The sequence below is a fragment of the Notothenia rossii genome (genome assembly GCF_949606895.1).
Source record: "Notothenia rossii genome assembly, chromosome: 6".
Taxonomy (NCBI): Eukaryota; Metazoa; Chordata; class Actinopteri; order Perciformes; family Nototheniidae; genus Notothenia; species Notothenia rossii.
In genome coordinates this window covers 64,058,470-64,083,754 of record NC_136909.1, presented here as the reverse complement: position 1 = coordinate 64,083,754, position 25,285 = coordinate 64,058,470, and the positions used below count along the sequence as shown (strand labels likewise).

Sequence of the window (25,285 nt, the reverse complement as noted above, 5' to 3'; positions counted from 1 at the left end):
CCTTATTTTTAGACTGAAACGTGCACTACTGTTTAAAAATAAATAATAACAAACCTGGAATTATGCATTTGGGACTTTTCTTGTTGTACCGAACCCGTACCGAACCGTGACCCCCAAACCGAGGTACGTACCGAACCGTGAATTATGTGAACCGTTACACCCCTAGAATTTACCAATTGGTTTGTGGACTATGGTTTTGAAGCCATGCTATTTTAGCTGGACAACAATTGGGCAGTGACCAGTCAATCACCCGGTAGCCACACCCCAAAGCATACCCTTCTTTATGGTCAATCTTACTCTAAATGGAACTTGATTTAAAAAATAAAAAAAAACATAATGTTGTGTCGAAGAATATTTCAAACTAGAACAGAGACTACAACCTCTTTAGAAAAATGTGTACTGATGTTATAAGCCCAATACATGTTTTCATAGTCTGCTGTTCAAACTCTATTAAAACAGTGGATTATCCCTTCTGATTATTAAAGAGAAAGCTTAATAGTGTTGCCATTTGGCAGAGCAGCAATAGACACCATATTAATGTATTACATGTTTACATTAATCTGTTTATCGATTGACTCATCACTACCTTAATACACACATGCCTATACAACCTGATAGTGTACACTTACACACAACATACAACCTAACCTCTGCTATATAGTTGTAAGAAAATAACATGCAAGTCATATTACACTGGGTTCTCAGTTTCAAGCATCCAGCACGCGCGCGCGCGCACACACACACACACACACACACACACACACACACACACACACACACACACACACACACACACACACACACACACACACACACACACACACACACACACACACACACACACACACACACACACACACACACACACACACACACACACACACACACACACACACACACACACACACACACACACACTGAACTGGGAGTGACCTGGTTGGCAGACACATAGTCCTGATGGAAGGAATGTAACCCAACTCCCCCCGCCTCACCCTCAACTCCCCCCTCATCCATCCAGCAGTCTGCTGGCCCAGCTTTGAGAGGACAGAGAGAAGCACACAGCGCTAGGGTGAGAAGGATGCCTTTTATCTCAGCCCAATTCATGAAACTCCTCATATGCTCTGGCAAATATTCATCTGCGGGGAGTCTGGCAAGTGTTCATTGTGTAAAAGATTAATCTGTGTTTGACTTCTGGACCCCACTAAACAGGAAACAGACAGTCCAATACATATGTTCTATTTTATTCTTCAGCTACGCACATAATACTTCCAGTCCCAACAAAATTTAAAAAATCAAGAGTAGAAGTTGCAACAGAGGAAAAGCAGAAACAAAGAGTTGAACAACAGACAGCAATTACAAAGGGCAAGAAAATAAACTCTACAATAAGATCAGCGAAAGCAAAGACAAACATAAGCTACCACATAATCCTTCATAACTCCTTACACCAACAAACAGTGGAAACAATATCAGGAATAGCATGTTAAGTTAAGCACCAAGCTCAAAACAAAGCTAATGTTGAAGCATTTGTAACAAATGAATGTTACTTGACCTGTAAATATAGCTCACATTATCGTCCAAGAGGTAATTATGACTGGAAATGTAGCTTTAATGAGTTCTAAATGGGGAAACCATACCCTAATTTAAAGTTAATTTGGTTAATGGATGCTTTTCACCAACATATGACCGGCTCTGTCTAGCCTAAGGGAATGCTATTTATGCAGAGTGTGTTACCCCCAAAATCCACAGCACACGGCTGCATCACGTTCCTGCTCCGTCACGGCTGCCACAGAAGATCCTCTGCCGTTCTGCCGTGCCAATGTCAACTGGTTCTGCTCCCAGACCAGCTCATGTCTCCGAGCCTGCAATTAACTTGTGAGTGGAAATACATGTCTATATTTATTGTAAACTGACATGAAAATAATATTGCACGCTACACTAATCAATATTTTGATAAATAAAATAGAACAAATTACTATGTATTATATAACAGTTGCTACTTGTAGGGAGGAACTTATACACCACAGTTTGAAGTTCACAGTCCAGCCGTGTTGATGAATCAGAAGGCTTCCTTTGCTGGATTATCAACTAATTATTACATGGTTTAGTTGAATACTCGATTCTGATTGGTCAATTCAGAACACGTGACACGTTGTTAATCCAGAACAGACAGACCGCTGTCAAGGATTTATTGACCGTTGTTAAGGACGCTCACATCTGCACAAAGAAGTCCATTCGATTGAACTGTATACAGTTTGGCCGAAAAGCAAACTGCATGCAGTTTGATTTTCTAATTGACAAGACAAGAGCGACAAGAAAACAGCGGAGAACTAACGGGCAGAAACCCTCCTTTTTACGCAGCGGTCCAGACATAGACATCAAACGGCGACACATATTCAGTTGCCAGTTACTTTTGGCTTAGAGCAGGGATATCTACAGTAGATACTTTCAAGGGTTTGACATAATGAATTGTGCTACTTTTATAGCAAGCAGCGATGTTTTCAAATCTGTAATCAAAAAGCTCCTCAAAAACGCTATCGAAGCAGTTCCTGCCGTTACTACGTTAGTTCAAACAGTAACAACGGACTATTTTTCTTAGCGGATGCATGTCAATTTAAATAAATACATGATACAACTATTTTTTAAATCAATAAAATCATTTTCTAAATCCATAAAAGCATTTCAATTAATACTGGGAGTCATATCGTTACTTTGTTGAGAATGTGGCCATGTAATAAGCGGGATGTCGCTGCACATTATCCCTTACAGTCAATGAAGCTGTTTCAATTATCACATTAGGGCTAATAAAAATAGATATTTGCTATTTGTTATTCTGGTTGTAGCGACAAAACTACCATTGAATTAAGTTGCAGAGAGGCTAAGTTTGGTTCTTCATATCATTTGTGACTCGTTCTCAATGAGCAGTCTGTACTGAAGATATTGTTCCACCAAATGTAATAACAAAAATAGACAAACAATCACAGCAAGGCCATACAGTCTACAAAAGGTAGGAACCAAATCATCCTCTTTGTCCAGCCCAGCACCCAAACGGTGGACTACTGTATACCTAAACCACACCCACTTGCAACAAGTCCTCCAACTCACACGACCAAATAGGTCGATTGTTCAGCAGCTTATTACGACCCATAGTCACGTTTTAAAGTTTAGCATCTCTAGTGGTCGTGTAAGTAACAACAATTTGCGGCAATTGCAAACGCTCCGGAGGGTCGTATATTCACAAATAACCCTCTCTGGAAAATCCTAAATTGTAGTATAGTTTGGCCATTAAAATGCTTTTTGATTAGATTTCTAACAAGAAGTGTATATTGTACTTTTAGAATCCAGGTCCAGTGGATGTGTAGGATCTATAGTTTGATAGATATTACGAAGATTATTTGAGGTCTCGCCAGGAGAACGTCTATGTATTTCCCCCTATGTAAAGTTAGCGTCAACCCTCACCGGGTGAAAACAGTATTTCCGGTCTCAAAGTTTTCAGAATAAAACCGTATTCCCCTCCCTGGCAAATGATTTTAAAGCTATATCTGCAGTACTCATCCACTAAAAAACATCAGTTTATCCTTGTTAATTACACGACATTAATTGGTTTAAATTGTGTACATTGCTTTTGTGTTTTTCCCATAGGTTTTTCCCTTTTGATTCTGACAGACACATTTTTTTTCAGAGGTTTTGATAGGCTAAAACATCGAACTACCCATAATCCTTAGCTATCATTGAAGCTCGACGATTGGATGTTTTAGCCGCAATGCACGTTGGGATATGGTGTTTATGCGATGTGAAATCCGATTTTTTTTAATTTATTTACTTTATTCCGAGTGTGCTTGCTTTTTTCTTTGAAAGTCATCACATAACGGCATTGTAATACACGGTTCGGCTGCATTAAATATGACACATCTAACGTAGTTATTTATAGAGCCCTGATTAGAAGACCTTTGGACAAACTGGAAGAAATTACTGCGGTCAAGCCAGCCTCCGGGAAAACCTAGTCAAGCCAGCCCGCCCGCACGTGATATTGCGGTGCGCGAATATCCTATGCATTACGGTAGGGTCCTGGAAAAACTGCCTTCAAAATAAAAGTGCTTACTCGGTCAATAACAAATAAAACTAAATAACATACCAAACATATTAAATTAAGAAATATGTACTATATCATGTGATCAATAATTATTTAAAACAAACTACGTATAACTACCACATTATAAATGACTGAATGTAAAACTTAAGGAGTTTCAAAATAAAATACCTTTGAAGTCTCATATATGAGCTATCAAGCCTCTGTTTTTAGATAAGAATAAAACAAAAACTCTCCAGTATCAAAGACTTATTTCACACCAGGGTGATAGCAGGACACCCCAACTAGTCACAGACAGAATCAGGACATTCTGATGTAGAGTTTCAAAATAAAAGACATTTGAAGTCTATATTGTATGAGCTATCATCCCTCTTTTTTTAGATAAGAATAAAACAAAAACTATCCAGTATCAAAGACTCATTTCACTCCAGGCTGATAGCAGGACACCCCAACTAGTCACTCAGAAAGAATCAGGACATTCTGATGTAGAGTTTCAAAATAAAAGACCTTTGAAGTCTCATATATGAGCTATCATCCCTCTGTTTTTAGATGAGAATAAAATAAAAACCCTCCAGTATCAAATACTAATATCACCTCAGGGTGATAGCAGGACACCCCATCTAGTCACTCAGAGAAAATCAGGACAATCTGATGTAGAGTTTGAAAATACAATGGTAGCCTATATGTCAGTGTGACGGCCGTCGCCTCCCCGGTCCTGTTAAATCCGTTTTGCTGTTACATGTGTAAATGAGCTCTGTGGTTGCCCTAACACCATTGGCTACCATTTCCTGCGCATTGAAAAATGTTCCGCACTCTCGCGGGAATATCTCCGCAACGGAGCAAGCTTAAGTTTCACTTTCAAATGCACGATATTGCCCAATAAAGTAATTATTATATTATAAAGAAGTGAAATAATGAAATTGAAAGATGACCAATTATTTTATTAATTATTATTTCAAAATCGGTCTTAATAACCTCTGAAATGTCCGATCAAATTGACAAATCAGAATAGAGTATTCAAGTAAACGGTGTAATTGGGAATTATTGGAAATGTTTGCAGTACATTACTTTTAAAAATATATGTCTGTTATTGAAGTTCAGAAGTATAGTATGGGGCCTTGTGACTATCTGTACCCACTCCAATTTAAAAGCCTTTCTGTATTTCAGAAAAGGAAAAATACAAAAACACACAAATATAAAAAATAAAATACAAGACGAATACGCTGACACCCACTGCGACCAGTAAAAGACAGAACATGTTTTTCTTGATCTAGAGTAGAATAATAATAATAATATTAACAATAACCTTTATTTGTATTGCACCTTTCATACCGAAGAAAGTGCTTCACAGTCTCATAAGATAGAGTTTAATAAAAAAAATGGATGTCGAATAAAATCCAGTTAACAAGAACATTGATATCACATATGAAAGGGTTAAAAGACATACAAATATAAATAAAATTAGCATAGAATAGACATTGAGTAAAAAATAGATTCAAAATTCAGGATAATAAAAGAAAACCAAGTAGCTATCTAAAGCTTTAGCTTTTTCTTGAATATTTAGACCGAGCAGGCTTCCCTGATGTCTAACGGTATCGTGTCCACAGCTTTGGGGCATAATTAACGAAGGCCGCATCACCAATTTTCTTATTTCTGCCTCTGTTTAATTGTTAAGTAGGAAACATTAAAACAGCTGACACAACAACTTGCCATGGGCCCAAGGCGCTTGAGGCAAAACAGGCAATGATGAAGGCTTAACAATTCATTTGATGTAGACAGGTTCATATTATTATCACTGATACTAAAAATATTGTAAATGTTCTTGTGCTGTAAGTGTAGTGTATCAAAAACACATACTGTATGTTGCAAGTGTATTTAAGAATAGGAAGTTAACATATCATATCAGTGCCCCTAAAAATATATCTAATGGTATAGGACATAAGGCGGAGTGGCTTAGGAAAAACAGTCTATGCTTGGCACATTAATATGCATTTTATGTCAGTTTCAGCTCATGGAAGATATTGTATCCTAGGAACTGGAGTTACTCCACACCCACATTATTTTCAAAAATTAAAAGATTAAAAAGTGTTTTGTCATGTGTACATAACTACATAAAGAAAAACATTTCTAAAGCAATAACCCTCTACAACTCGTCATCCCTGGCCAGCAGATAACTCCCAGCACCATACATTGTTTGATCCGTCTGCTACATTGTACTTACATCGTACATGCGGTGCATACTTTTGAGAATTTAAAATGTATTCTTGTCTGTTCTATAGTGTGCATTTAGATGTAGATACTCTTATTTTATAGTGAACATGGATATTTTTGGTTTAACCTTTATTTCTCTTCTATTTTACACTATCTGTTTTCCAATATTTTTTCGGGGTGATAGCTCATATATGAGACTTCAAAGGTCTTTTATTTTGAAGTTCTATATCAGATTGTCCTGATTTTCTCTGAGTGACTAGATGAGTTGTCCTGCTATCACCCTGGTGTGAAATAAGTCTTTGATACAGGAGAGTTTTTGTTTTACTCTTATCTAAAAACAGAGGCATGAGAGCTCATACATGAGACTTCAAAGGTCTTTTATTTTGAAACTCCTTAAGTTTTACATTCACTCATTTATAATGTGGTAACGTAGTTTGTTTTAAATAATTATTGATCACATTATATAGTACATATTTCTTAATTTAATATGTTTGGTATGTTATTTAGGTGTATTTTTTATTGACCGAGTAAGCGCTTTTATTTTGAAGGCAGTTTTTCCAGGACTCTACCGTAATGCATAGGATATTCGCGCACCGCAATATCACGTGTGGGCTGGCTTGACTAGGTTTTCCCGAGTGGAGGCTGGCTTGACCGCAGTAAGAAATGCCGCCGAAACTGAATATGTGACATGGATCATAAATATATCAGCAATTAAACAATATCTTCAATTTCTCTTCACGCAATACGTCTCCTTGCAGTATCAACATTAATTCGGCTGACTTTTATATTTGATCCAATTGGTAGATTATATTTACACCATAACGGTGCAGAGCTTATAGAAAGAGACTAGTAGTTTCTAAAGATATTACTGATTTTCTTTGAATTAAAGAATGTAAATACTGAGTTGAGAGAATAGTCAGGGGTTTTGGGTGATGGGAGATACATCTATGGAATCAGAATTTCAATAGCTTACCATTAAATGACAGATATACCTCAGACATTAATGTGTAGAACTACAATATGTGAAGTAATATAGCAATATCCTGTACAATTATGTGAAAACATGAATAAAACTACACATCTTCAGATGTTATACATACATAAGTGTCCTACACTGATAATAAAAAGTTATTATGGCATTGTATGCTGTGTGTTATTTGTAACATCTTCATAAAGTATAATTTATTGTGTTAACACTGTAAACTTGACCGTTTTTTAACCTGCACCGCCTAGTGGTTAAAGCACGTTATTTAATTTTTGTTATTGAATATGTTATATTTGATGAAAACATTTAAATATTAAGAGTAGCCTACATACAAAATAGGGGGAAAGTAAAAGGTCAATGATATAAATAAAGAATAGAAAATATCAAGAAGATACTGTAGTGATCTCTACAATAAAACAGCTAGTGGAGGACTTCCAAAGATATTAATAGGAGGATGTGCAAAACAGACAAACTAATAAGGCTTTATTCAAACGTTAAAGAATACTTTAAGTTAAGGTCTTCTTTTTAATAAGAAAAACACTTTGGGGGTATCTACAGATAAATATTAAACCTGACAAAGTACTTAACGTCTAATATATTGCATAGTTTATCTTGGCACTTGACAATCACCTTCCCTGAATTTTATTCAGGTGTAACTACAGTCTGATTTAAGGGTTGTTTATATTTCACATCATTAATCAGAATCTGCAAAGTAAGTAAAATAAATGTAGTGGAGTAAAAATACCAGGTTAACCCCTGAATTGTAGTGGAATAGAATTACAAAGTAACAATAAATTGCATGTTGTACATGCTGCTGTAAAAAAAACATTTCCCAACTTGGGATCAATAAATACATCTTATCTTATCTTAAGATGATCGATGGCTACTGCCATATTTGCAAAATTTGACAAGTGCATGTTTCAAGGCTTATCAATTAACAACAGGAGGGGTCACAGACATAAGACCAGCTGTTAAATAAAGCTCTTCTTACCTTAGCTGTCATGTGGGTATATATTAATGCTTCCCATTATGGACAAAAGCAATTTTCACCCATTTATTAATTATATGTTTTAAATGTGAGTGTTTCGTATCCCCTAAACCTCCAGGGGTGTACACAGTTTAATACTGGCAACTTCTAATTATGGGAAATACGAAAACGTCTTTTAAAACTACAACTCCCAGTAGAGAAGTGCCATAGAACATGTTGCGAAACACAATTAGGCAGAATGTGTAGTTCTGGGGGGTGGAGCTGGACCCATTCGAATCCAGTTTTGGATAGTCTGCAATATAGGATTTTCCAGAGAGGGTTATTTGTGAATATACGACCCTCGGGAACATTTGCAATTGCCGCAAATTGTTGTTTCTTACACGACCACTAGAGGAGCTACACTTTAAAATGTGACTATAGGTCATAATAAGCTGCTGAACAATCAACCTATTTTTGTTTGTCTTTTGGAGGACGACAGGCTGCCCACTTGACAATTGCCGGAAGTGACTAATTACAAACGGTGTGTGTGGTGTGAAAAATTATTTCAGTAACTCACAACTCCATCACATGTACACTCCTGCGTCTGCGCAAATAGTACATCACAGTGTAAGCCTTTGTGAGCATGCAGTTGACCAAAGCGCCAACAGGCGTCACTATATAAAAGGCATCAGCCAAACGGCTCGCTGCACCCGCACCGCGAGGGGGACCCAAGTTCCCATCAGCAAAAACACGTCCGTTTGCTATCCTGGCTCCAAAATGGTGGAATGAGCTCCCCATTGACATCAGGACAGCAGAAAGCCTAAACATCTTCCGGCACAGACTGAAAACTCAATCTCTTTCGACTCCACTTCGAGCGATAGAATTACTAACAAAGAATTTCTAACAAAACACTTATATACTAATAAAGGACTGGCTTATCTAAAACCAGTTGAGTAGCACTTGAAATGTTTTAGCTCTATGAAACCTGTTGTACTTATATGATTCTATTTTCTTCAAGTTTGTATCTTGTTGGTCGAACGCACTTATTGTAAGTCGCTTCTGTTTTCTGTGACTATCTTCCTCACCCTCTCAGACTTTCAGTTGCGCGTGCTACTAAAGAGATCTGTTACCATGGAAACCAAACAATGGTGTAGCTGTATTAAAGTCCGAGTGGAAACAGTCCTGAGTAAATCTGATTTTGTCAGAAATCGGGAGAAATATGACCCCGGGAGGAAACCGGGAGAGGGCAATGAAATCGGGAATCTGCCGCGAAAATCGGGAAGGTTGACAAGTATGCTGTCCCCACTCACATGATCAAACCTCACTTCTCTGCCAGAGAATTACATGCTGTCCCACGGTCTGGAGTGCCTTTCTGCAGCCCAGAGTCTGTTTTGTTGACTTCACAGTTTTTTGAGGAGCTTTTTTTGAGTTTTTGTCGGGAACGTTTTCCCTCAGCTTTGTTTTTGGACTTACTGCAGCCAGCCAGCTCCCTGTCGTCAGTATCTGCCTTGGACTACCTTCCTTTATTAAACACATTGAAACTTTATTTTTGTCAGTCTCTGCTTTGGGGTCCAAGTAGTATCCAAACGTCACAGAATTCTCTGTCCACATGGACCCCGCAGAGAATGAGAGACTCAGGGAAGCGCTTGCTGCCCAAGGGGTAATTATAGGGCAACATGACAGAGCCCTGCAGAAAGTTATGGAAGCGATTCGGGATTTAACCTCCGGTGTGACGAACCTCGGAGGCCATATGGTTCAGGTCGCAGCACATCTCTCCACGCTCCCGCTGCCTGCCACTGCTCAAGCTCCAGACCCTGCTCCTCCACCTCAAGCGGATCCGGAACGACAGCCCTGCAATCCTCGTGAGCCCTTTATCCCCACACCCGTCAGGTATTCGAAGGAGTTAGGGCAGGGGTCTGCAACCTTTTTGACCAAAAGAGCCATTTTGCTCCTTTTTCCCCCAAATATTTTTGTCTGGAGCCGCAAAACATATTTCATAGCTTGATAGCTAATAAAGTTGTATTTATTGTTATATCAGACAAAAACTACAGTTTTTTGCATTTATTAGGCTATTTATTACGTTATATAAAACTGTTAACCTCTAATAAGAAACAAAGGACTCCTATAAGGAGAATTAAAAATAATACACAGGCCTACTTTAAAATAAATTAAACACATCACTTGGGGAGTCCTCTGCACATTTGAAGGAAAAAAAAATATTATTAAAATGGGGCCACTTTGAAATAAATAAAACATATAGCTGCACCCTAAAAATAGTTAAAGGTAGGGTAGGTAAGAATGGAGAAACCAGCTTGAATGCGCTAGAATTTGAAAATACACAACCGGAAAAAATCTGCCTCTTCCTTCAGACTTTCTTACAGAGTCCCTCCTCCAACACACACGAACACGCATCATCAATGAGGGCACGAGATACGTTTGTGCACAGATGGAAGGCTGACAGGCAGATAGGCCATCCAGTTACTTTAGCCGGGCCGGTTCAGATGATTGGTCGTGCTTTTTACAGTACTACGGCTTCCAGAGATTAATTTTTGTATGTATTTATTGTCAAAGCATTTAATATATTCATTGCTATCGGGACGTTAAGAGCATTCCATGAAATATAACAAAAAGTGTTTTCTGAAATAAATTACATACCCTATTGAATTACGACTGAAGATTGTCAGCTGTTTTCCTCTCCCGTGTTGTTCCTCGATACGTAAAGGCTGCAGCACCGTTGACAACTTCTCTCTACATATCAAACATACCGGTAAACCGGCATCGTTTGCGGTGAAAGCATATAACTCTGTCCACGCATAATTAAATCCTGTGTTCCTCCGGTACTTTTCTTTAATTTATCCATAGTTCGCTCATCGAGCCAGGGGTCAGGTTATTCGCCTCCAAGAAAAGGCGCTAGCGCTGGACCGTAGCAGGATGTGACGTATATTTTAGTTGACCTAATTAAAACCGTTTTGTTTTTTATTTATGTGTCACAGTATCACCTCGAAATACAAAATACGAAACATTTTCAACCATGCAACAAAATATAAATAGTCCTACAAATACTTTTATTTTCTCCTTATTTTTGTCTAAGCTCAAAGGAGCCAGAGCAGAGGGCTTAAAGGGCTGCATGCGGCCCGTGGGCTGCATGCGGACCGTGGGCCGCGGGTTGCCGACCCCTGATTTAGGGTCTTGTGGTCAGTTCTTACACCAGTGTAGTCTTGTGTTTGAACAACAACCATTCACTTATTCCACTGATAGATCTAGGGTTGCTTTTATTATGAGCCTACTGAGTGATAAAGCAGCAGCATGGGCCCTTGCCATATCTAACAGCAACTCGCCTATCAGTCAGTCTCTGCCGTCATTTACTGCAGAGATGCGTAAGGTTTTTGATCATCCAGTGAGGGGGAAGGAGGCAGGTAAAAGACTCCTTTCACTCCACCAGGGTTCAGGCTCTGTAGCTAATTTTGCTATTGATTTCTACATTCTTGCAGCTGAGAGCGGTTGGGATGACATGGCCTTGCTGGTAATTTTTTGTAAGGGGCTAAATGATGATTTAAAGGATGAACTAGCTGCCAGGGATGAAACCTCCTCTTTAGAGGAGTTGATTTATCTAGCGACACGATTAGATAACCGCCTCCGCAAGAGGCGTGGGGAGAGATCAGGAAAGCATAGCTCCACCTCCCTTCCCCCTCAGTCCAAGTTTCCTAGATGGCCTGCGTTCCCTGGACCTTCTCATCCTCCTGACTCCTGGCCTTCCAGAGCTTCTCCAGCTACCCAGGTCTCTCCCTTCCTTATGGAGGAGCCCATGCAGCTGGGAAGGATGACGCTTGCCCAATCTGAATGTCAACGCCGTCTTCATCAGAGACTCTGCCTTTACTGTGGCCAGGCAGGTCACTTCAGTGCCGGTTGTCCTTCTCGGCCAAAAGACCTGGCTCATCAGCGACAGGGGGAGCACTGATGAGCCGTACCTCTATCCACTCAGCCTCCTCCAACCGCATCCCAGTCAAAGGAACTATTTATTGGTTTCAGGCTTCTTTTCCGCTTCAGGTCTTGATAGATTCTGGTGCGGATGACAGTTTCATTGACTCTGACTTTGTGATGAAGTCTAAACTCCCCTTTAGGGCTGGGCGATATATCGAGTTTACACGATACAACGTGGATTCCACTACATGCGATGTCGCAAATGACCACATCGTGAACATCGAGTATTATGTTGTCAAATCAATTTCCCGCCGCGGACAAAATGAGCTTTCCTTTCTCCCTCATAGAAACAGTCACACACGCAGGCACACAAGCAGGCCCCGTCTAACTTGCACACAAACATTACACACATGCACAGTGACAGAGAGCAGGGCTCGACATTATAAATGGCCCGCTGGCTCGGAAGCACTATTTAGAAACCCCGGGCCAGCATAACGTACTTTCCACTTGCCCGCTCGGGCCACTAAAAATATTGCTTAAAAAAAATAAAATTGTCCTGTGGTATAGGTATTTTGACAAGCACTGTTGTTAAATTGTTTCGTTTATTAACGCTACAACATAGCGTTTCGTGAGGCGGTTGTCGTTGTTGGGTGAAAAGTAAACAGCTGTTTGCTGTGCATTTATCAAACAGGTTTGTTTTCCACAGACCTTATTTCCAGCTATTTTCCAAAACCCTGTGGAGAAATCCCATTGCTTTTTTGTCGAGGGAACCAGCAGCTTACTTCCTGGTTTTAGGACGCGTCACTGCACCTCTCAATATGATGCCAATATAAACAAGGTCTTCTGTCGGCTGTGTACATCAATGCCGACCTATGCTGACAAGTAAGTGAAGAGTAGAAAATATAAAAGGTATTGGCGATAGGGAAATGTCCCAGCAGGTTAGGAGAATGAAGGTTCTAATCTAATCTAATACATAGCCATTAAATGTCTAACTCCTGATAATGACAGGAAGACAGAAAGCGCATTATACTAATAATAATAATACTACTCATAATAATAGCAGACATTTTTGAACAATGACCACAATATCATTATTTTAATAAACCAAATATGAACAATTGAGGAAAATGAGGAAGAACTGATAGTGATACAAGTAGTAATGTAGTTAGTGCATAAATTACTATTGCAACAAATGTGTTAATTTTCTTCATTATTAGTCGATTTTTTTAATGCAGACATATGTTGCAGGGACTACTAGAATCATCATACTGGCGTGACTGTAAACATCAAGGGGTTAAATAAAACAAATGTATGTGTTTTAGAGGACATTTCAGAATATCGCGATATATATCGTATATCGTGATATAGTCAGTAAATATCGCGATATCATTTAGAGACCATATCGCCCAGCCCTACTCCCCTTTCAGCCTCTTCTAGAACCTAAAGATGTGTTTGCCTCAAATGGGAGACTCCTAGCCCAAGTCACCCACCGTACTGCTCCAGTTTCCCTCAAGCTCTCTGGTAACCATCACGAGATGATCTCCCTGTACCTTATCCCCTCACCCATGTCGCCACTCGTTTTAAGTTTTTTCCGTGGTTGAAGTTCCATAACCCTCACATAGATTGGGCCAACTCGTCTATCGTTAACTGGAGTCTATTCTGTCACTCACATTGCTTATGGCCCGTCCACACACAGGCATGAAAAAAATCTTTCAAAGCTTCGCCCATTCACTTCAATGGGGTGACGTAGAAGATTTTTAATCTTTGCCGAACTGCATTGTGGGGAGCGGAGCATGGCTTTGCAAGCATCGTGAGCATCAAAAGTTGAGCAATGTTTAACTTTTGATGCTCCCGATGCTTTCGAAGCTGGAATCAGCCAATCAAATCCCGTTTATGCAAATCCCGCCAGAACAAGCGCTAGTCAATCAAACCGCGTGTATGCAGATACCGCAGGTCTTTTCCATATGTCATAAAATGGAGGATAAATTAATCATCGCTGTAGGAAATGTCCCGGTCCTTTACGACTGCTCTCTGTTCACCTACCGGGACCTAAACCGGAGGAACCAGGCATGGATGGAGGTGGCAGAGACAGTTGGTGAAACTGGTAGGTTTCCACCTGTTTGGGGAGTTTATATCCAGTTTACTTCGTTTTAACATTGAATGGACAGCTATTAATGTAGCATAACATATAATATATATAATATATATATATATCAATATAATAATAATAATAATAATATAATAATAATATATAATAATATATATAATATATATAATATATATAATATAATAAGTATAAGCATAATATATAACATATAGTATAACATATAATACATGGACAGCTAGCAAGCATAGACAGTATATTTAGCCAGCATGGAATCTAGCATAAAATAGCACCATAGACATTAATCTCATAAATGTTCATTATATAAAGTGTGACATGTAAAACCTTGTATGCAATTAACAGTGATAAAGGGATTTGGTTTTCATTAATCCTTTGTATGCCGGGGGCGGGCGGGAGATTCCTGGGAGATTCCTGATTGGTTGTTGGTCGCCTTGGGCGCTTGAAATCGCCAAGCTTCAGACATGCCCAGCATCAAGATTTTTCAAGATTTTTTTCATGCCTGTGTGTGGACGGGCTGTTACACTCTGCTGTACCCCCCACTGTTACTAGAGCACCAGAACCCCCCAAACCCATTGATCTCACCTCCGTACCCCCTGAATATCACAACGTCAAGGAGGTTTTCAGCAAGGACCACGCACTATCCTTGCCACCTCACCGGCCCTACGACTGTGCCATAGATTTGCTCCCTGGCACCCCCTTTCCATCTAGTAGACTGTACAATATCTCCAGGCCAGAGAAGGAGGCCATGGAGAGTTACATCTCTGACTCACTCGCTGCTGGGCTCATTCGCCCCTCTTCATCGCCTATGGGCGCAGGTTTATTTTTTGTGGACAAGAAGGATAAGACCCTACGCCCTTGCATAGACTACAGAGGTCGAAATGAGATCACAGTCAAGAACAAGTACCCCCTTCCACTCATAGACTCAGCCTTTGTCCCCCTCCATGAAGCCACCATCTTCACTAAGTTGGATCTTCGCAATGCATACCACTTGGTGAGAATAAAGGAAGGGGATGAGTGGAAGACTGCATTCAATACTCCCCGGGGACATTTTGAGTATTTTGGAATACCTTTTGGGTTAACGAATGCATCAGGCGTTTTTCAAGCTATGATTAATGATGTCTTGCTTGACATGTTAAACAGGTTTGTTTTTGTGTACCTTGATGACATCCTGATCTTCTCTCACACTCCTCAGGAGCATGTCCAGCATGTAAGGCTGGTACTACAGAGACTTCTTGAGAACAGAATGTATGTGAAGGCTGAGAAGTGCGAGTTTCATGCCTCTTCTGTGAGTTTCCTGGGTTTTATCGTCGACAAAGGACAATTAAGGACTGACCCCGCCAAGGTCCAAGCAGTGACCGAGTGGCCCACTCCCTCTAACAGGAAGCAGTTGCATAGGTTTCTGGGCTTTGCCAACTTTTATAGGAGATTTATTCGGGACTATAGTAGGGTAGCAATACCTCTGACTAAACTAACTTCTGTCAAGTTGCCTTTTGAGTGGTCTCCTGCAGCTGAGGTAGCTTTTGTAAAACTGAAATGTTTGTTTTCCACTGCTCCTGTGCTCTCTCATTCTGATCCAGGGGTCCAGTTTGTGGTGGAGGTGGATGCCTCTGATTCTGGAGAGGGGGCAGTATTATCCCAGCGTTCCCCCTCAGACCAGAAGCTCCACCCTTGTGCGTTCTTCTCTCGTTGGCTGATCCCTGCTGAGAGGAATTACGACGTTGGTAATCGGGAGTTGCTGGCAGTGGTTCTGGTCCTTCAAGAATGGAGGCACTGGCTGGAGGGAGCCACCCATCCTTTTATAGTATGGACTGACCATAAGAATTTGTCTTACCTTCGCTCTGCACGCAGGCTCAACTCACGCCAGGCTCGGTGGGCTCTCTTCCTGGGACGGTTCAACTTTACCTTGACCTACCGGCCTTGCTCCAGGAATGTGAAGGCTGACGCCTTGTCCCGGCAGTTCGCCTCCCCAGTGGAGGATTCAACAGATGTAACCATTCTGCCATCTTCCTGTGTCGTAGGAGCAGCTAGATGGGAGATTGAAAGGGTGGTCCAGGAGGCCCAGGAGGACCATCCAGCGGCTCAGGATTGTCCACCAGACCGGCTGTTCGTTCCCCCCGATGCTAGATCTCCAGTGCTCCAGTGAGGACACGCGTCCAAAGTTGCCTGCCATCCAGGATTTCATCTGACCCTGGCCCTACTTCAACAACGCTTCTGGTGGCCCACTATGTCCGCAGACACTAAGGAGTATGTCTCAGCCTGTTCCGTCTGTGCCCGCAACAAGGCTTCACATCAGGCCCCCGCTCGTCTTCTTCGCCCCCCTTCCCATTCCCCACCGGCCCTGTTCCCACATTGCTGTGGATTATGTGACTGGTCTCCCACCATCAGACGGGAACGACACTATTCTGACCATCGTTGACCGTTTTTCTAAGGCTGTGCACTTTGTCCCCCTGCCTAAATTACCTTCTGCCCTCGAGACTGCCACTCTTCTCACCCAGCATGTTTTTAGGCTGCATGGTATCCCTCAAGATATTGTATCAGACAGGGGTCCGCAGTTTTCCTCCCAAGTATGGAGGGCCTTTTGCCAGGCATTGGGGGCGTCGGCCAGTTTGTCCTCTGGGTACCATCCCCAGACCAATGGCCAGACAGAGCGGGCTAATCAGGACTTGGGAACGGCTCTTCGTTGTGTTGCCTCTCAAAACCCGGCCTCATGGTCTCTTCATCTGCCATGGGTTGAGTATGCCCACAACTCCCTGGTGTGCTCTGCCACAGGTATGTCACCCTTTATGGCTTCTAACGGCTTCCAACCCCCCCTTTTGATTTTTCTGACGTCAAAGTATTGTTAATTCAGAAATAGGGACAAAACAAACTATAGCTATAGGAACCCAATCAATAATAACCCCCTTGCAACATCTTAGATAATGTTATTTTCAGTGTTGATGATGCAATGTTTGCACAACCATGATCCATCCAAAATCAATCCTGAAAAAAAGGAAAGTATTACATATTTGTATTGTAACCCAGGCCACCTTGAGACGTCCCGTTGGCATTTGTGTCTTTCTCATCATTACCCCTTTCCCCTATGACCTGAATGCAGCATAATGTAACATGAGGCTGATCAAATACAGCTGATTTGATTAACATATTTAAGTATGTCATGGTGTGGTAACACTTGTCAGTTCTTTCTGATTGGTCCTTTGAAAACTTGTATCCTTCAGTCTATTTTATAGTGTCTTAAACTTGGACAGAACAAAAGGTTTCTGCAGAAAAGTATGACTGTTCATCCAAATGCAATCGGTCTGTATTTCTGACCACTGGGTCAGTCCACAGAGTGAATTGGGAACTACTGCAGCCATTATGACTCAGCACGCAGTGCGGTATGCAGCACCACCCTCTCAGTGTCCATGTGCCTGCAGCATTACTCTGTGATCTCTAATTACATTCAACTCATCTAGGCCGTCATATTACCCTGCGCCGTGGGAATCTCGTCTTTCCCAGCCACGGATATAAAGCCAAGAATGCTAGGTTTGAACTGGACAGGTTGTCCTTGGCACAGCAAAGACGTCCAGTTCAGCATTTTCACAATGCACCGTTGAGTCCTGCAACCTCAAATATAATAAAACATATAACTTATAGGGCTGTAGCTTTAAACATAATTGAACAAATATTTTATTTTTTGCTTTTTCTGTTGCACTTCCATGAAAATGTCAGTTTTTATTGTAGAGTGATTGAGATAATGGTGGCGTGTGGCAGCTTGCCCTTCGTGAGGTTTTCGAGGTTCAGCTGTTTGGCAGGGAGGGCCGGTAGATTTGCAGAGCTGTTGTCTGGATGCCTCCTCCTGCTCCAGACTCCCTTGGTGGTGTCCTCTTTCCTCCCCCCCCCCGATGGCCATTTATTGGCTCCTCAAATCCCTTCGGTCCTCAAGGCACTCCCCAAACAAAATCATGATACTCTGCCTCCAACCCTGCCGTAGGAGAAGAAAAGGGCCTGGAGAAGCTACAGAATGACTAGGTATAATTATCTTTCTGCATCTCTATCCTCACCTTGGTTTCCTCCCTTGACACCTCTTTGACTCAATTTGCAACTTAACTGGGGTCAGCATACTTACTTTACCTTGTGCACACACTTAATCAACTCTAAGCTATAGCAAATATGTAGTATAATTTACCCCTTCAAAATGTGCTTATATCAAATTATCCACAGACAAATTAAAGCAACGACAGAAGGGATATAATTGCTCGCCGACTGTAATTTGTTTTTATTTGTTTGGCCTTAGTTGCAGTTGCAACGCCTGTCATGCTTTCTTACCGTTTACAATTCAGAGGGTCCTAATTTTTAAACAATGGTCCCTTGCTTTTAGACATATATGCCTGACAACTGCTACTATCAGATTGCATTAGTTGTAGCTAGCTAGCTTATTAAGCTAACGCTATGAGTTTGTTAAAAACCTCTGCTGAATTTTTTATATGTCAATCTGTAAAAAACATATCTGGCTAGTAATAACTACAGGACATTTTTTATCTGTTTATTGTTTCAATGGATCATTTTAGCTGCCTGTTTTGGAAAATGTAGCATATGCTATCCTCCCCTGGGTCCAATCTTAGCTGAGCAGCCGTCACTACCAATGGGAGGTCGGTCAAGTTTTGGATTTCTCTACTTATTAACCCTTTTACGCATAGAGGCTACTACAGTGGACAGCTTTTCAAAAGGTGTTTTCTTGTATATGCATGGGTTTTGATGGCATAGTTGCACCATCAGCCACTACATAGGACCCTATTGCATCATCCCATACACTGCCACTCAGTGGAAAGTCAGTGTAAGTGCATGATACATTTCTCTAAACCAGGGGTGGGGAACCTCCGGCCTCCGGGCCGTATACGGCCCGCGAGACCATTTGGTACGGCCCTCGAGGGAATTTATAAACACACGCAAAAAAGAAAAAAATTAAAGAAATCAAGACCGCAAAATAATTAAACAAGCGAGTGCCTGTTTTTCCTGGCCAAGGTCAGGGTCCTTGAATACAACACGAGCCTAACGTGTCATCACGTGGTATATGTGTCGTCTGACAGGGGTGCAGTCCTGACAGAGAGCACCAGAACGCGGCTCCGGCACTTCACAAATTGCAGTATCCATAAGGAGCCGTACACATGCTGCACTTTTTGCGTGGCTGTGCCTTTAGTTGTAAGCCCAGTTGCGATCTATCCATCTGTCATACTGATCATACAGTCAATAACTTCTTTGTTATTAGCATCTGGTTAGCTAGCTATGCTAACGAATACAAGAAGCTTTTTCTACAACCAGTGAGGTAAAGGCACATCTTTATATGATCATTATAGTTATAAAAAACAAGAGAATAAAGTAAACAGGTATAAAATACTATATGACAGTAAAAGAAAGTTGTTATTAATAAACAAGAATACAGTTTAAAAGGGGAGTGATGTGTAAAATATCCATAAAGAAAAATCTGCTTACAGTTCTGTTTCATATGGATGTTGATGTATCCATAGATCTCATAATGTTGCTCTCAAAGTGCACCAGATTGATGCTTTTAACTTCAACATATACAAAAAAAATCTTTCCGGGGGAGCATGGGACACCCCTAGAGGAGGTTGGGTCCCCCCCCCCCACACACTTAAATCATGTTCACATGGATAGGAAACTAAATACATTTGCACACATCTTGTGTCCATATCTTTCTGTTTTGGTGGTAATGCCACAACCGTGCACGTGAATGCATGCGCGAGAGATGGTAAGATATCTGGATTAAGAGGTTGCTTTTTCTTTGCACAGCATCAAAGAAAGGCGAAATGAATGGGCTGTGATTTTAGTATTTTTAAGCAGAGGTCAATCATTTGTACGGCCCTCGGAGGATGTTGAAAAAATTGAAATGGCCCTTGAGAGGAAAAAGGTTCCCCACCCCTGCTCTAAACCAAGATGGATGACAAAAGGCCAGATGGACCGAATCACTCGCCGATATCTTGCCAATCCGTTTATGGAAAGCGCCCCCTGCAGGTATAACAATATTGGTGACATCAGGTAACAACTAAGGAATCATATAATTCATAAATTGTCAAAGTATTGATTTTATGTTTGCAGGAAATTATGATTATTCACCTGTCCACTAAAGTGGACGTCATGCATCACTGTGGGCTATATTTCAACTACAATTCATACTGTTACTGCTACTGTTCTTCTTGAAAATACTTCATTTGCAATATCTTTTTGGGCCTTAAACACTGTTCGAAATGGGGGGGAGCCAGGTGGAGCTTGGCTCCCCTAAAAGAGGGGGGAGCTCCCCTGAAGGCCGACTTTTAGATAAATAGGGGGAGCCCAAAAAAAAATCATGCATATTTGTGTCACACAGATTAGAAATGTTTAGACCCTCCACAAAAACGCGATTCTGCGATTGCAGAATTTACCGCATAATCAGCAAAATGGCGCAGATTTTTAAGAGGCCGCATATTTATCAAAAGGCCGCATAATCCCTGCATTTTTCCACACAAAGTTGAGAAAAAAAAAGTTAACTCGTCTTGACGTGACGTCATCAGCTCGCGCATCACAGAATGTAAACAACACTGTATAGAGTGAACGTGTGGAGCTCACACGATAGAGAAAACACCAAGATGAAAAAATCTAATCCATCTCATTTACCGACGAACATTTCTACTAAAGACCGGGCAAAAAGTGGGGGGGAACTATTCTGCACCCCGTGCAACTGTATGTTGGAGCCATAGACTGTATATTGGTTGGAGCATAAGAGAAAATCGACTGTGAGCATCAACCTTTAAAACCTTTTCGAGGGCTACAAGAAACGAAGTGAGTAGCCTACAAGATTGAAGCTGGTCAGATAACGAACGAGTAAATGAAAACAGAATGAGGCGGAGAAGTGTGTGTGTGTGGGGTGTGTGTGTGTGTGTGTGTGTGTGTGTGTGTGTGTGTGTGTGTGTGAGATTAAAATAGCCCAATTGCTTTTACAATAAATAAACATTGAATGTGTTTAATTGAATAGTAAAGGGGTTTAACGTTAGTGACAGGTTGTGTGTGAGAGAGAATAAATAAGACAGCCCAATATTTAAAAAAATTGTTATTCTTTTTCCCCGCGTATTTAGCATATTTCGCAACTTTCCGCATATTTCGCAACTTCCCGCAATTTCACCGCATAAAATCACATAAAAACCCCGCATGTTTAATCGCATAATCAACAATTTTAGCCCGCATAATCAAGGAATTTAGCCCGCATAATCAAGGATTTTTGCCCGCGTTTTTCTCGAGGGTCTAAATGTTGAGTTTCTGTAAATAAAAGTTCTTGAAATAAATAATAGTCATTGTTCATTACAGTTTCTGATTATTTGTTTTATATTTGTGAATATTTCTAGGTGTTGCCATCTGTACGTGGCTGCGCTGCATTCTTTACGCTACGTTGCTATGGTTACTGCGGCGATGACGGTGCGGTATTTGAAATGTTCATATTGATATTTTTTTAACTCTGGCTTTGTAATAAAAAATATGGCGAAACAAAAACAGCAAAGCCTCGCAGCTTTTGGATTCACAAGCAAAGAAGCGAAGGAGTCTCTAAAAATGACAATGTGAACGGAACCACTTTTAGTTGGCCGGCTGTAAGCGGTCGAGTTTGACAGCTCCATACCGAGGGAGAGGCCTGCCGTTGCGGAGCCGAGGCTTCAACAACGGCCACAGCCGCCAGCGCCACCTGCACTAGCGAACCTGACGATGTCCATGACCTGCCTTTTAACTGGACACAGAAAAGATGGAGTGAGTGTAATGAAAGGTATCCATGGCTTTTCATAAATAAATAAAAAATTGAAGTGTTTTTATAGCAATTGATCGCATCCGCACTGCTGCGCCAGTCAACAGAGCGTGCGTGTGACATATTTAGTAGCAGGATGTGCACTGAAAAATTGGGCTCCCCCGAAAACAAATGGGTAAATCGAACACTGGCCTTAAATCAAGATCAGTTCAAACTTCAACGCATACTGTCCACCTGAGTGGACATATAACACTTTTTTTTTCTAAATTTCAGTTAAAATCTTGTTTTTCATACCCCAAGAGCAAAAAAACACTTGGTAAAAAAATCCTGAGTGAGGCTTTCATAATTCATGCATGAAAGGGTGATGAATTGGGCTGTAAGAGAGGTTGGTTGAAGGTTTTATTTTTTCAATGTTTTCCAATGCCTAATTACCAAAGCACAGGTGTACGAAACGTAATAAACCTGTTTATCTGCTCTAATGTTAGCTGCAAACGTTAGCATGTGCGGCTAATACCTGTAAGATTTGTAGGAGCTGAGATAATGTTGAAGCCATAGTTTTTTTGATGCTACAGTATCTCTTTGTATTTTAAAAGTTAAAGTTAAAAATACAAACACTAAAGTAAAATGATATTCTATTTCTTGTTCATGTAGCTTATGCCCAACCAACACAGTCTAACGGCATTTCGTGTTATAGTCACGAAAGGAATCTATTGATTCATGTTCACCAACACGATTTCGCAATTTTTTTCATCTCACACAGAACGATTTTAAAAGCAATGTAAATAATAATAAATTAAAAGGAAAAACAGATTTTAAATAATACAGATTTCAGTATTCTGACACAGAACGATGTTAGAAGCAATGTATTTCTATTGGTAGTATGTTTCGTGCCTGCACCAAATAAATACAGATTTCAATATTCTGAGGCCCATTTCTTTTCCTCGCGGACAGCAAAAAAACTCTGACATTATACAATTTAAAATAAAAGGGATAGGGTTAGGCTTAGAGTAAGATATTGAGTAAGAACATTTTTGTATGAACCACACAGCTTCTGGTATTTCAAGACCCGACTGGACAAAAAGACTTGATGCAGGCACGAAAACTACTACCAATATAAATACATTGCTTTTAAAATCGTTCTGTGTGACACGAAAAAAATGCGAAGATCGTGTTGGTGAACACGAATCAATAGATTAAATTAATTCGGTGACTATAACACAAAATGCCGTGAGACTGGGTTGGCCCAACAACTTAATCATTATAAAAAACAGTTATAATAAATATATGTCTTATAAGATCTTATATTGTTCCTTATCATGCCTTTAATCAAGCAAAATGTTACTAATGAGTTCATGGTTTCTAGTAGGCCTAGATATTTTTCAGTATACACTATAACGTTCATTTTTTTCTCCACATCACAAATAACGTTCCTCCACAACCCTCTGGTTATGTCTTCTTTGCTTGTGCAACTTGTTTGTGAGCATCTATTTGCATTGATAGTCAAGCGCTTCCTCTTGTGCAACAACTTGCTTTTCATAGGCGGGCTGTGTCATTGCTTGGTGGTCGTAACCATGGTGATGGCAGCTGGTCTAAATAGGCTGCTTGCTATTTATTATGGTCATCTGTGCTAAGCCCCGCTCTGACCCCCGGCACGCTACGCTAACCCCATGGAGCAGATGCATTTTCAGCACCAGCCAATCACTGTAAGGCGACACACACACATACTTAGACTCATGTAGACATACATGCTCTCCAACTTAAGACACATGCATACTATATTTTACATAGCAACCTCCAATGTGCTGTCTCGACTCAGATCAGCATTTGCATTCACACTTAATAACCCCGAGACTGGTATAGGTTTTCTACTGCTATTACTGTACATAGTGTAGCCTAGTCTGCAGGCTAGCTATAGCTATAAGTGAAAACATGAAGAGGAAAGCTGGAAGGATTTTAAAGTCTTTCTTTCTATACACTACGTACTCCAGCAAAACATCAACTTAAATATGTAATGCAGGAAGACAGAAATATTCCGATGCAATCTTATTCTGTTTCGGTTTGTTTTTTACAGAGAGTCTGAGGGTTTGCAAAATGTAAATGTACATAATTCCAAGTCAAAGGCTGTCATAACGTGGTTTTCCACAATGAATTCCAGCCTCCTTTATTGTCATTTGTCATTATAGCACAACAAGTCTAACTAGCAACATTGCATATCAAACCAAAACCAAAAGCTCTGTTGGGGACATATATGATACCAAATGTAGTGGCAGAGGGAGAGCCTTAACAATGTTTGCAACACAGGTTAAGCTTTCTTCACCCATCAAAATTCAAAGTAGCCCTATTTTTAAACAAATGTACCCTTGCTAGCTAGCTAATTAAGCTAATGCTATGAGTTGGTTTGAAACACAGTCTCTGCTGTCTTTCAAACCAATGTTTTTTTAAACTCAGTTGTTCGTCTTTAAATGAGAAACCTTTAAAGGGGTCCTACATACACTTACTGGCTACAACACATAATTAAAAACACAAATTGTGGCCAACCATGATGTAAAAAGTAGTGGCCTTGTAAGTGGAAGTTTGCAGTATGAAGAGTATTGGAAGTTTCCACGCCAATCCACAAATAAAACAAGAACACAAAAAAAGAACACCCAATAATGACATTTATCTGCCCCTGTATCAAAACTGACTCTAAACCATTACACTATTCAATTTGACATTGCCTCTTTAACTCTGCCAAAAGACAATCATAAAACTGCATGAGGTATTTAGCTTCTAGCATTTTGGACTCATAATGTGACCACCCATTATGTGGTCAACAAGGCAGCTTTGCTATCGGTCAACAGTATGTACGAATTTGAACTCAACATCAAAGCACTGCTACAGTTCCATTAAATGTGAAATATGGCTGTCATAAATGCTGGTATGATTGGTCCTATATATAATCTCCTGTCCCCGTTTAACCCTGCGACCACTGCCGTGGTTATGTTTGGCGGGCAACGAATGGTTCCAATCACTTACAATCAAATAAGTAGACTATGTATTAAATAATACTTTTGAGATCAAATAAAAAATGTTCCCTTTGAGTATCAGAAACTGAAAAAATCAAAAGTTGATAGCAAGGAAAGTGGAGGATTCGCCACATGTTCCATATATATAGCAATGAATGGAGACCACTGAAAAACTTAAAGTACCATCACTACCTTGTGTAACGGCACAATTGTACTTCAGTT

The 25,285-nt window shown here is 40.5% G+C and overlaps 1 protein-coding gene across 1 annotated transcript in view; it reads right to left on the bottom strand.

The window, feature by feature from the left end:
- Window positions 1-1,799: 1,799 nt before the first annotated feature.
- Window positions 1,800-25,285, bottom strand: part of socs5b (suppressor of cytokine signaling 5b) — a 51,823-nt gene continuing 28,337 nt past the window's right edge. The window contains exon 4 of the transcript XR_013809738.1: window positions 1,800-1,869. The gene's annotated coding sequence lies outside the window, so the exon portion shown is untranslated. The remainder of the gene's footprint in view (window positions 1,870-25,285) is intronic.